This window comes from Lytechinus pictus, chromosome 18 (assembly GCF_037042905.1).
Source record: "Lytechinus pictus isolate F3 Inbred chromosome 18, Lp3.0, whole genome shotgun sequence".
NCBI classification, from domain to species: domain Eukaryota; kingdom Metazoa; phylum Echinodermata; class Echinoidea; order Temnopleuroida; family Toxopneustidae; genus Lytechinus; species Lytechinus pictus.
The window spans coordinates 1,345,126-1,355,431 of NC_087262.1; the positions used below are offsets into that span (position 1 = coordinate 1,345,126).

Sequence of the window (10,306 nt, forward strand, 5' to 3'; positions counted from 1 at the left end):
GGTTAAGAAATAAGTTACAATTTACCATGATGGAAAATACATATACAGCAGTATCCAAACTGATGACAAAGTGACAATTCAACACTCTAGGAACCGTAACAGCGACGGCACCTTGATTCAAGTTAACATTTCACTAAGAAAAAATAAATAGCTCTCCAAATAGTGGGAATATAATGAAATTATATACTGCGACTGCATCTACTACAAAGAGAGTCTTCACTCTGGACATGGTAAAATTTGTTTCAAAATTAAGTGTCAAACTGTAATTTTGATGCATACAGTGTGTAGCAGCGGCTGGGAGCAGCTGCGGAGGGATTATTGAAAAGCCAATTTTTTTTTCAATTATTTTTTCTTCTTCGTCATTTTATTTTCTCAGTCATTTATTCAGTAAAAGATAAGCAGGAGAGGGCTTGTAATATTCACTGAAGCAATTTGCAAGTCTATCTTGTTCAAACAAGTAGCTTGATCGATGCAAGTTATTCTCGCTTTATCAGACGTTAGACTCCTGCAGGGAACCTTGACACCCTCATATCTCTTCGTCACGCATGTATCACAATCTTTCTTAATATACAGAGCCTCTGATCTCACGCTGAGTCACAGAAAATCTCACACATAACTGACTGTAGACTGTTATAGTTATTAGTAGGGTCCTTGATTGAGGTTAGAATTGCAAAGCATAATTAAAGTATGCATGGTAAATTCTATTTTTGACTTATATTCTATACATAATCTCTGAACTGATGTTTGGCAAATAATACTTGGAGGAGCTTTAGAAATAGGTACTTTGGTCGAAGAGCAGTGTTTTGGTGATTTAAGGTTTTTACTCGAGAAACCCCCTTTCCCTCTCGCAATTCCATTTCTCCCGTTCTCTTAATTTTGCCTTCCCTCTCTTTCTCTCTCTCTCTGCCTCCAAATTATGGCTCTAGATGATTTATCAAACTATGTTACCATGACACTCACAGTAGTAGTAAATCATGAATAGTGTAAGACAACTATGACCAAAACATGTTTAAATTAGTGTATTCCCCCATTTTCAAATGTAATTTCTAAGCTATTAAAGGACAAGTCCACCCCAACAACAAGTTGGTTTGAATAAAAAGAGAAAAATCCAACGAGCATAACACTGAAAATTTCATAAAAATTGGATGTAAAATAAGAAAGTTATGACATTTAAAAGTTTCGCTTAATTTCACAACACAGTTAATATGCACATCCTGGTCGGTATGCAAATGAGACTGATGACGTCGCCCACTCACTATTTCTTTTGTATTTCATTATATGATATATGAAATATTCTAATTTTCTCCTCATTGTCAAGTGAAACAATGATTAATTCCACCCTGAACATGTGGAATTAGCATTATTTCAGTCAAGTTTGTCCTCATTGTCAAATCTGTAAAAAATGAAATATTGTATAATTCAAACAATAAAAAACAAAAGAAATAGTGTCTGATGGACATCATCGACTCTGTCATTTGCATGTCACTGAGTTGTGCATATCACTGTTTTATGATAAATAGCAAAACTTTAAAATACCATAAATTTCTTATTTTACATCCAATTTCAATGAAATTTTCAATAATACTAAATAGGTTCATTATTGCGGAATGAAATAATCGCTAGAGGGTATTCATTTGTCTTGCAATCTACTATGGTCAACAAGGAAATTCGTGATCACTCTCACAAAAAGTGTTCACTAGCTTACAAGTTCATGAGTTTTCGAGTGCCGCTGCAACTCTTTATCTCGTGACGAAAATTATCTGATAACGTAGTCTATTTATACCAATCCCCAGGACCGTACGCACGAACGCGGGAACAATTTTCAATGTTATGCTAGTTTGATTTTTCTCTATTTATTCAAATCAACATTTTTCTGGGGTGGACTTGGCCTTTAACTAACTATCAATTCATGAATCTCAATACATTCTCGTCACATTTCACTTTTTTTAAGGGAGAGTAATAAATCACTGAATTTGAAATCCCACTACACTTGAAATGAAAATTCAAATGAAACAAAAGTAATATATTAAAGGAGAATGAAACTCTTGGAGCAAGTTAGCTTTTGTGAAAGCAGAAAAATCAAAGAATAAGATCAACAAAAGTTTGAGTAAAATAGGACTAGCAATAGAGTTATGAGCATTTGAATGTCGAGATCACTAATGCTATGGAGATCCTCCCATTGGCAATGCGACCAAGATCTATGATGTCACAGATGAACAACTTTCCCCTTTTGGACACTGAAAATATACCCCAAAACATCTCTTTTTGCTCATTCTAATCATATGACAAACGATTCATCAATGATATAATATTGTGAAACCTCTGTACTTGTCCTCTCATAAAGAGAACACCTCACCTTGTGATAGACTCTGTAAAAGTGAGAATATAAGTGAAATAAGTACTAAAGTAATGAGGGGATTGTACGTGTGTGACATCACAGATCTTGGTCGCATTGCCAATGGGAGGATCTACATGGCATTAATAGTGATCTCAATATTCAAATGCTCATAACTGTCTTATTATTCATTCAATCTTCCTCAAACTTTCAACAATATGTTTCTTTGATTTTTCTCTTTGATATGGATTCAGCTGGTTTCAAGGGTTTCATTCTCCTTTAATGTGATTTGTTCAAGAAATATCAAACTAGACACGTTGGTTAACCATGATATACGCTTGCTTTTACTTTAATTAACTTATGTACGTTCATACAATATTGCATCTTAACTACAAAAATGAAATTTACAACATGGTTACACATATTAATGTATTTGTATGGAATATATACAAAAGGTACATATCTTATACTTACTTAAAAAAAACATCACATCAAAAAAAAATTATGAATTCCCACAAATCATTTGGGATATCTCGGCCAATTGCAAAAATGAAATGAATAGAAATATTGCAGTCCATTGCCACAGCCACAGCTGTAGTGGGCAATATAGGACATAGTTGATTGTAACATCCTTTCAAATTCTAGGACTACTTTTAAAAAAAAAATGCTACTCCTCGGTACATAATTCCCCTTGAAGTTCTACCTTACTAAGACGAGTGGGGGGGGGGGGCATGTTATCTTGTCTTTCACAACTTTTTGAGACCAAACTTGTGAAGCCCAGGTACAAAGTTACGCTTTGTCAATGCAGGTTAGACCAACTCAAACATTTCTCAAAAAATAGGATTTGATGTTCAAAGTCAAAGCCAAAGAATTGACCAGTGTATCCTTTTTACTCAATTAATTTGATGTTCTTAATGATGGGAACAGTGCCCCTGACAACTCCCCCCCCCCCCAAAAAAAAAGGGACCAACGGTTGCAAAGTTATGTCATATGAAAATCTTGCAGGAAGACTAATATTTGACCTGAAATCACCAATGACCTTATCCATTTAGTATTCCATATAACTGTATTATGTATTCTATCATTTACTGATTCATATTTTTTCTGGGCGACCCAACCCTACAAGCATAATGCTTCCATGGGCATCCAATTTTCCTAATATGTATATATAAAACGAAGTATTTTGCATTTATTTCAAAGTATACGTCATTTGTATAATGTCTCATTTTTATACTTTGTAATGTTGTATATTCTTGATTTTGCATGTTTTTTTTAATGGAAAATAAATGAATCCAATTCAATTCAATGCAATGAGACCACACAAAGCATATAACAAGATCTGTAATGAACAGATGAAGGCCATCATTTAGATACCTTGGTCTCAACTTGATTTCTGGTGGCCGAGATACTATGTTATTTTCTTCAAAATAAAAGCAACAAGCAGCAATACATAATATACCAGTTTAACATATATAATATATCAATACAGCAGTAAAATCAATTGAGTTGTAAAGTATCTCTAAATAGAAGTGACTTCCACCAATAAAAATGGTCAAATTAAAATTGAACAAAGAAACGAACAAAATATATAAACCAAAACAAAAATTCTTATGGTGATGTTATACTAGAAGGCACATTTTGAATGTGGTAAATTGACAAGTATGTACAAGCAATTGAATTGACTGATGAGAAAATAATATGTTATGCAACAAAAGCATATACTAGATTAACCCTAAAATGACTGGGGGCGGGGTAGTATTATGCCCCAGCCCCTAAAGGTTTCACGCAATACTTTCACCATACAGAAACAATTGACTAGTTTCTTGATTATTTATTTTTCTTTCAACTATCTTTTCAGACCAAATTCGTGACATCGTGTTATGCATCACTTTGAAAGTGTATGCCTAACTCAAAACTGCTGAAAAATATTATTTTAAATACTAATCCAACATGATTTCAGTTTCTCACCAACAAAACACATTATTATTGCTTCTTTTAGTGATAAACATACATGTACATCATTTTAATGATTTATGATTGGAATAGTGTCACAGACCATTCCCATCAAATAAGCAACTTTCTTTTTCCTTTTTTTTATAAAAAAACAAAAACAAAGATAAATATGTAAGAGAATACAATTCATATCTTATTCATGTTGACCCACACTGGATCAGCATGTATTTCATTTAGTGACTCTTTCAGATATTCTGATCCAATCCCTAAAAGAGTCACTAAATAGAATAGCAGTTTGGGGCATTGATTTAAAGATTTATGACCAAATTTTGACTTCATACCTTAGCATGATTAATCAACAGAATATATACATCAAAAGAATTTATTTAATCTAATCAAAATGCTGTGAAGTGCAAATCCTCTACCCTCATGGAATATTTAGGGGGTAAGCAGGTGATCCATGGCAAAGTATTAAGGGGGCTATAATGCCCTCCTCCCCAAATATATACTGACCAGAAAGAACCTAGTGGTATAAGGGTTTACTGATATTACAAGTCAGAGAAGAGTCATAAGTGTATTCACAGCTGGCAAATAAATGTGAGGAAAAGAACAAGAGTATCACATAAAGTCCTTAATTCTCCTATTAAGGACGTTCCACAGTTATGTTTGTGCACATCATGATATGCGCATATTTTACACTCTGTGCGCTGACGTCACAATGGATGAACAGGTGATTAATCAGCTGTAGGTATGAGCTGACTTTTCTTATTATCTGCACTCTAACTGCAGATTTGATGTGTTCTTTTATGAACCTAATAAACTTGAATTACTTCATGGACCATTTTCAATTTCAAAATACTTTACTCTACAGTGCTGCACAGTATGATGAATATGACCCCGAGTTTGAAGAAATGGTATCAGTGATTCACATAGATACAAAGCATTTGGTGCATTTTTTGTATTTGAAAAAGCACATTTGCTCATATAAAAGTGCTGATAATTTGAAAACAAGCACATGAACCCATAATTTTTAATGTTTGCACCAATGTTTGGTAAAAATGACATGGATTTTAAATAAAGTGCAGCATTTATTGTACTTCTCAAGTTTGTTATTGAAATTTAAAATTTTAAGATTGGGTTTTTGTTATATTTCAAACCACTTTTTAAGAACTGACAGTGCTGTTATACTTAAAAGAGCAATCAAATAGCAATATAGATAGATCCTCCATCTTAAGTATACAATTATTAACTACATTGCAAAATATGATGAAATTTTCATAGATTTTGACTGAGTAATGGAGGTTTAAACTCATTGTAGTGATCTCGTGAGGTCTAAAAATGCCAAATTCTTTTGAATGCAGTTCTCATCCATTTGGGTGAACTTTGAAGCTCCATAGCAAAAAATCAAGCACATGGACCAACGTTAATTTTTACATGAAATATTCAGGTGCTAAAGTATTTATATGTAAAGTTTGATGAAAATGCATGGATTTCATTTTAACCGTGGAACGTCCTTAAGGCGAGACCAAACTTACTGATATTGCATGTGGTGTCTCACTAACTGTGCATTATAAGAGCGAGTCTTATGAATATAACTTGAGATTTCTATCCTTTTATCACATAAAGACATGCAATCTGTGATGTGTGATGTGCTACAAAATAACCAAGTATGACTATTTCCTATCAATAGTACAGTGTAGATTTCAGTATATAAATGTCTATAATATAATTTTTAAGAAACCAACATGTTTTGAGGAAAATAAGTTACCTGTAGGCCTACTTGTTTTTTTACTTGGTAACATAATCATTGCAGGATGATTGTATTGAACAACTCCTCCCTCAACATTTTCCTCAATTATTCTGTCGTGCAATTTTTTTTACCATATTGCTCACTGACTTTTTACTTGCAAGTCTTGCACATCAAATTAAAAAGCTTGGGTATGCAGTTCCAAAATTATGCAACATACTGTAAGTGCAAATTACTTTTCATCATCAAAGTTTGGTTAACCAAGCAGTGTTTCACTTGATTTATATTACTCGACTCATTCAAATCACATCATTCTGAGCTAGATTACCTCTGTAATTCATGAATGACCAGGCAAGTATTTCATGAAAAAAATGAATTTCACCGACTCTTGTAATAAGCTACCACAATCCTCGCATCAGGGCCCCGTAGCACAAAAGTTACCATTATGGTAACTTGCATGGAATCCTTGATTCTGATTGGCTGTTGATTGTCGTTACCATGGTAGTTACCATTGGATGGCACAGTTACCATAATAGTAATCTTATTTATTAATACACAGAAGCATGCATCACCTTAGCATGGTTTGATCAATTCAGTGATGTCTTTTAAACCACAAATAGGAATTTAAATGGGACTCTAAATTACACTTAAATATTTGTTAAACTAACCCTCCCCCAAGGTGTGTCAGCCCTAATAGATAATGCTGTGTAGTATTGGAGTTTATGCATTTTGGCTATGCATGGATGGCATTGCTTCGCTGATGTTCTGGTCTAGCTTCTGGTATCCTGACCCTCCTCGCTTTCTTCTCCCCCTGCTGTTCCTGCCCTCTATGACTACGGCAATGATCTGGTGATAATAAAAGAATGAAATAATGATAACAAGGGCCACCTAGTTCCAGTAAGAAATGAAAAAAACAACTGGAGCGCCTCTGGCAGTCTCACCTGCATCACGCGATTCAATATAGCAGCAGTGCTGACTTTGAAAACTACTAAAAAATAATTATTCACAAAAAACACCATTCATATAATGATACAATACTACGTTCATTGACAATAAATGACATTTGACCTTGATCATACAACCTAAGACTTGTCAGTGATACTTGATTACCCCTATATCCACATTTTATAAACTAAATCTATAAACTTTGAAAGTTATGACAGCAATCTAATAATTACCTCCAAAATGGCCTAAGTTCAATGACCTTAAATGACCTTTGACTTTGGTCATGTGACCTGAAACTCACATGAGATGTTCAATGATACTTGATTACTCTTATGTCCAAGTTGTATGAACTAGACCAATAAACTTTCAAAGATATGGTAATTCAACAAATACCCCCAACTTGGCCAAAGTTCATTGACCTTAAATGACCTTTGACCTTGATCATGTGACCTGAAACTTGCACACGATGTGAAGTGATACTTGATTACTATCATGTCCAAGTTTCATGAATCAGATCCATAAACTTTTAAAGTTATGATGGTAATTCAACAAATACCCCCAATTTGGCCAAAGTTCATTGACCCTAAATGACCTTTGACCTTGGTCATGTGACTCAAAACTCACGCAGGATGTTCAGTAATACTTGATTAACATTATGGCCATGTTTCATGAACTAGGTCCATATACGTTCTAAGTTATGCTGTCATTTCAAAAACTCAAAAAAAGATTTGGTGTTGACGCCGCCGCCGCCGTCGGAAAAGCGGCGCCTATAGTCTCACTCTGCTTTGGAGGTGAGACAATAAATTACGCAAATGTACACAAGTTAATGATATTCATCACTTACATAAAGCATAATATAAATGATTTAACGATGAATACCAGTTGTGGTAACGATCTCAAAATGAGTTCGAACAGAATCCAATAAAATGTCCACTCAAGTATTGTATGTATTAATATACATGTGCTAAATAACTGTGGAAGAAAATGTGTAATTGCTGAGAAACAAGCAAAGCAAGCACAGAATTCCATAAAATGTTGGGTATTTTTCCGAACAATAATAAATACACTGTTCCACATGTGCCTTTTGGTGTTAGTGATCATCAGAATTACCGGTTATTAGCCAAGAATTCATGATTTCACAAAGATAATATTATTTCAATGTACCAGAACTAGATGTATGATAATATGGTGGCATTAACCTTAAGTTAAAAGACTTTCGCATGAAATAATTGTTTGCTGCAACTACTATCTTTTATCTTTTAAACACTGCATATTGTTATGTAGTGTTAGATGCGTGGGTGCGTCGTGGTCTAGTGGTTCTGACTCTTGCCTTTCAAACAGAGGGTCGTGGGTTCGAATCCCAGCCATGGCGTGTTTTCCCTAAGCAAGAAATTTATCCACACTGTGCTGCACTCAACGCAGGTGAGGTGAATAGGTACCCGGCAGGATCAATTCCTTCAATGCACGAGCGCTGAAAGGCAGCTCAAGCTCAAGCCGGGGTAATAATAATAATAACAATGCGCCTCGGAATAGATTGTTTCAAGATAGATGGCGCTATACAAATGCCTATTATTAATATTAATGAAGATATACTCGCTGATGTGGTTTACGGTACACCATGTGGAGTATTATAGAAATAGTGGATAGAAGAAGAAAAAGAAAAAGAAAACGAAAAAAGAAATGGATAGGAGAGAAAGTGGAAATTTGAGAGTAGAGTAATCTTTCTTGAATGTAGTCCTGAAAAGGACTGTTAACCAGAAGAGATTGATGAGTTGAAAAAGCTTGAGTAGTAGGATGAATGAGGGGGTGCTGGCTTGAGTCGGCAAGTAGAGATGATGAGCAGAAGCAGTAGAGAGACTCGACGTTTTGGGCAGGTTGATTGTCCATCTTCAGGAGACGGACAGTCTCCTGGTATGAATGATAAAGTGGGTATGACCCCGTTCACCTACCTTTTGCTTGTTGTGATACATGATGTAGGTGGCTAAGATGAGAATGATTGCTGTAAGAGAGTATGCCAAGAAGTGGGTGTTGCCATCATCATCATCATACGTATGCTCATACTTGATATTCTGCAATAAGTAAAAAGTTTCAACACTTCTTAGATTTAAAAGGAAACTCCTGACATTGTAATGAGTGTTTGATATGATCTCATTGCTGTGTGTATGGCGCGCCATTTGTTTCATAAAGGCGATAAACTCAGTTTATCGCCGAAAAACCTAGTTTATCAATCGAAAAACCTAGTTTTTCAATTGAAAAACTAAGTTTTTCGCCGATAAACTTAGTTTTTCGCCGATAAACTAAGTTTATCACTTGAAAAACTAAGATTATCAAGAAAAACTAAGTTTATCGCCGAAAAACTTAGTTTTTCGATTGAAAAACTAGGTTTTTCTTGATAAACTTAGTTTTTCAATTGAAAAACTAAGTTTATCGTCGAAAAACTAAGTTTTTCAATGATAAACTAAGTTTTTCAATGAAAAACTAGGTTTTTCAATGAAAAACTAGGTTTTTCAAGTGAAAAACTTAGTTTTTCTCGATAAACTTAGTTTTTCAAGCGATAAACTCAGTTTTTCATTTGATAAACAGAGTTATTTGATAAACTAAGTTTTTCAAGTGATAAACTAAGTTTTTCGAATTGAAAAACCTAGTTTATCGAATTGAAAAACCTAGTTTATCGAAATTGAAAAACCTAGTTTATCACTTGAAAAACCTAGTTTATCGCCGATAAACTAAGTTTTTCAAATCTGATAAACTAGGTTTTTCAATTTCGATAAACTAGGTTTTTCAATTCGATAAACTAGGTTTATCGCCTTTATGGGACAAATGGCGTCCTTTATGGGACAAATGGCGTCCCATAAGGACGCCATTTGTCCCATAAAGGCGATAAACTCAGTTTATCGCCGAAAAACCTAGTTTATCGAAATTGAAAAACTAGGTTTTTCGATTCGATAAACTAGGTTTTTTTCGATTTGAAAAACTAGGTTTTTCAAGTGATAAACTAGGTTTTTCGATTTTGATAAACTAGGTTTTTCGATTCGAAAAACTAGGTTTTTCGATTCGATAAACTAGGTTTTTCGATTCGATAAACTAAGTTTTTCGATTCGATAAACTAGGTTTTTCAATTTCGATAATCAGGGTTATTCACTGTAAGCCAGTAGTGGGCGCCATTCGACCCTGGACATGGAGAATATTGGAAGGCTCTAAGTTTGATTTTGAGTTTTTCCCTCCTTTTTACCGGACCGGAGAACAAGATATGATTCTGTATATTTAATAGAAAAGATTATGAGCAAGATTCAAGAAATTAGCCAGCGACCTTATTTGTTGAGGGA

At 34.3% G+C, this 10,306-nt stretch overlaps 1 long non-coding RNA gene across 1 annotated transcript; it reads right to left on the reverse strand.

Annotated features, from left to right (window-relative positions):
- Positions 1–2,656: 2,656 nt before the first annotated feature.
- LOC135157566 (uncharacterized) lies at positions 2,657–9,052 on the reverse strand. The gene is made up of 2 exons (XR_010296552.1): positions 8,930–9,052; positions 2,657–6,881 (listed from the first exon to the last, which is right to left on the reverse strand). It is a non-coding gene; the product is annotated as an uncharacterized LOC135157566 (long non-coding RNA).
- Positions 9,053–10,306: the final 1,254 nt, after the last annotated feature.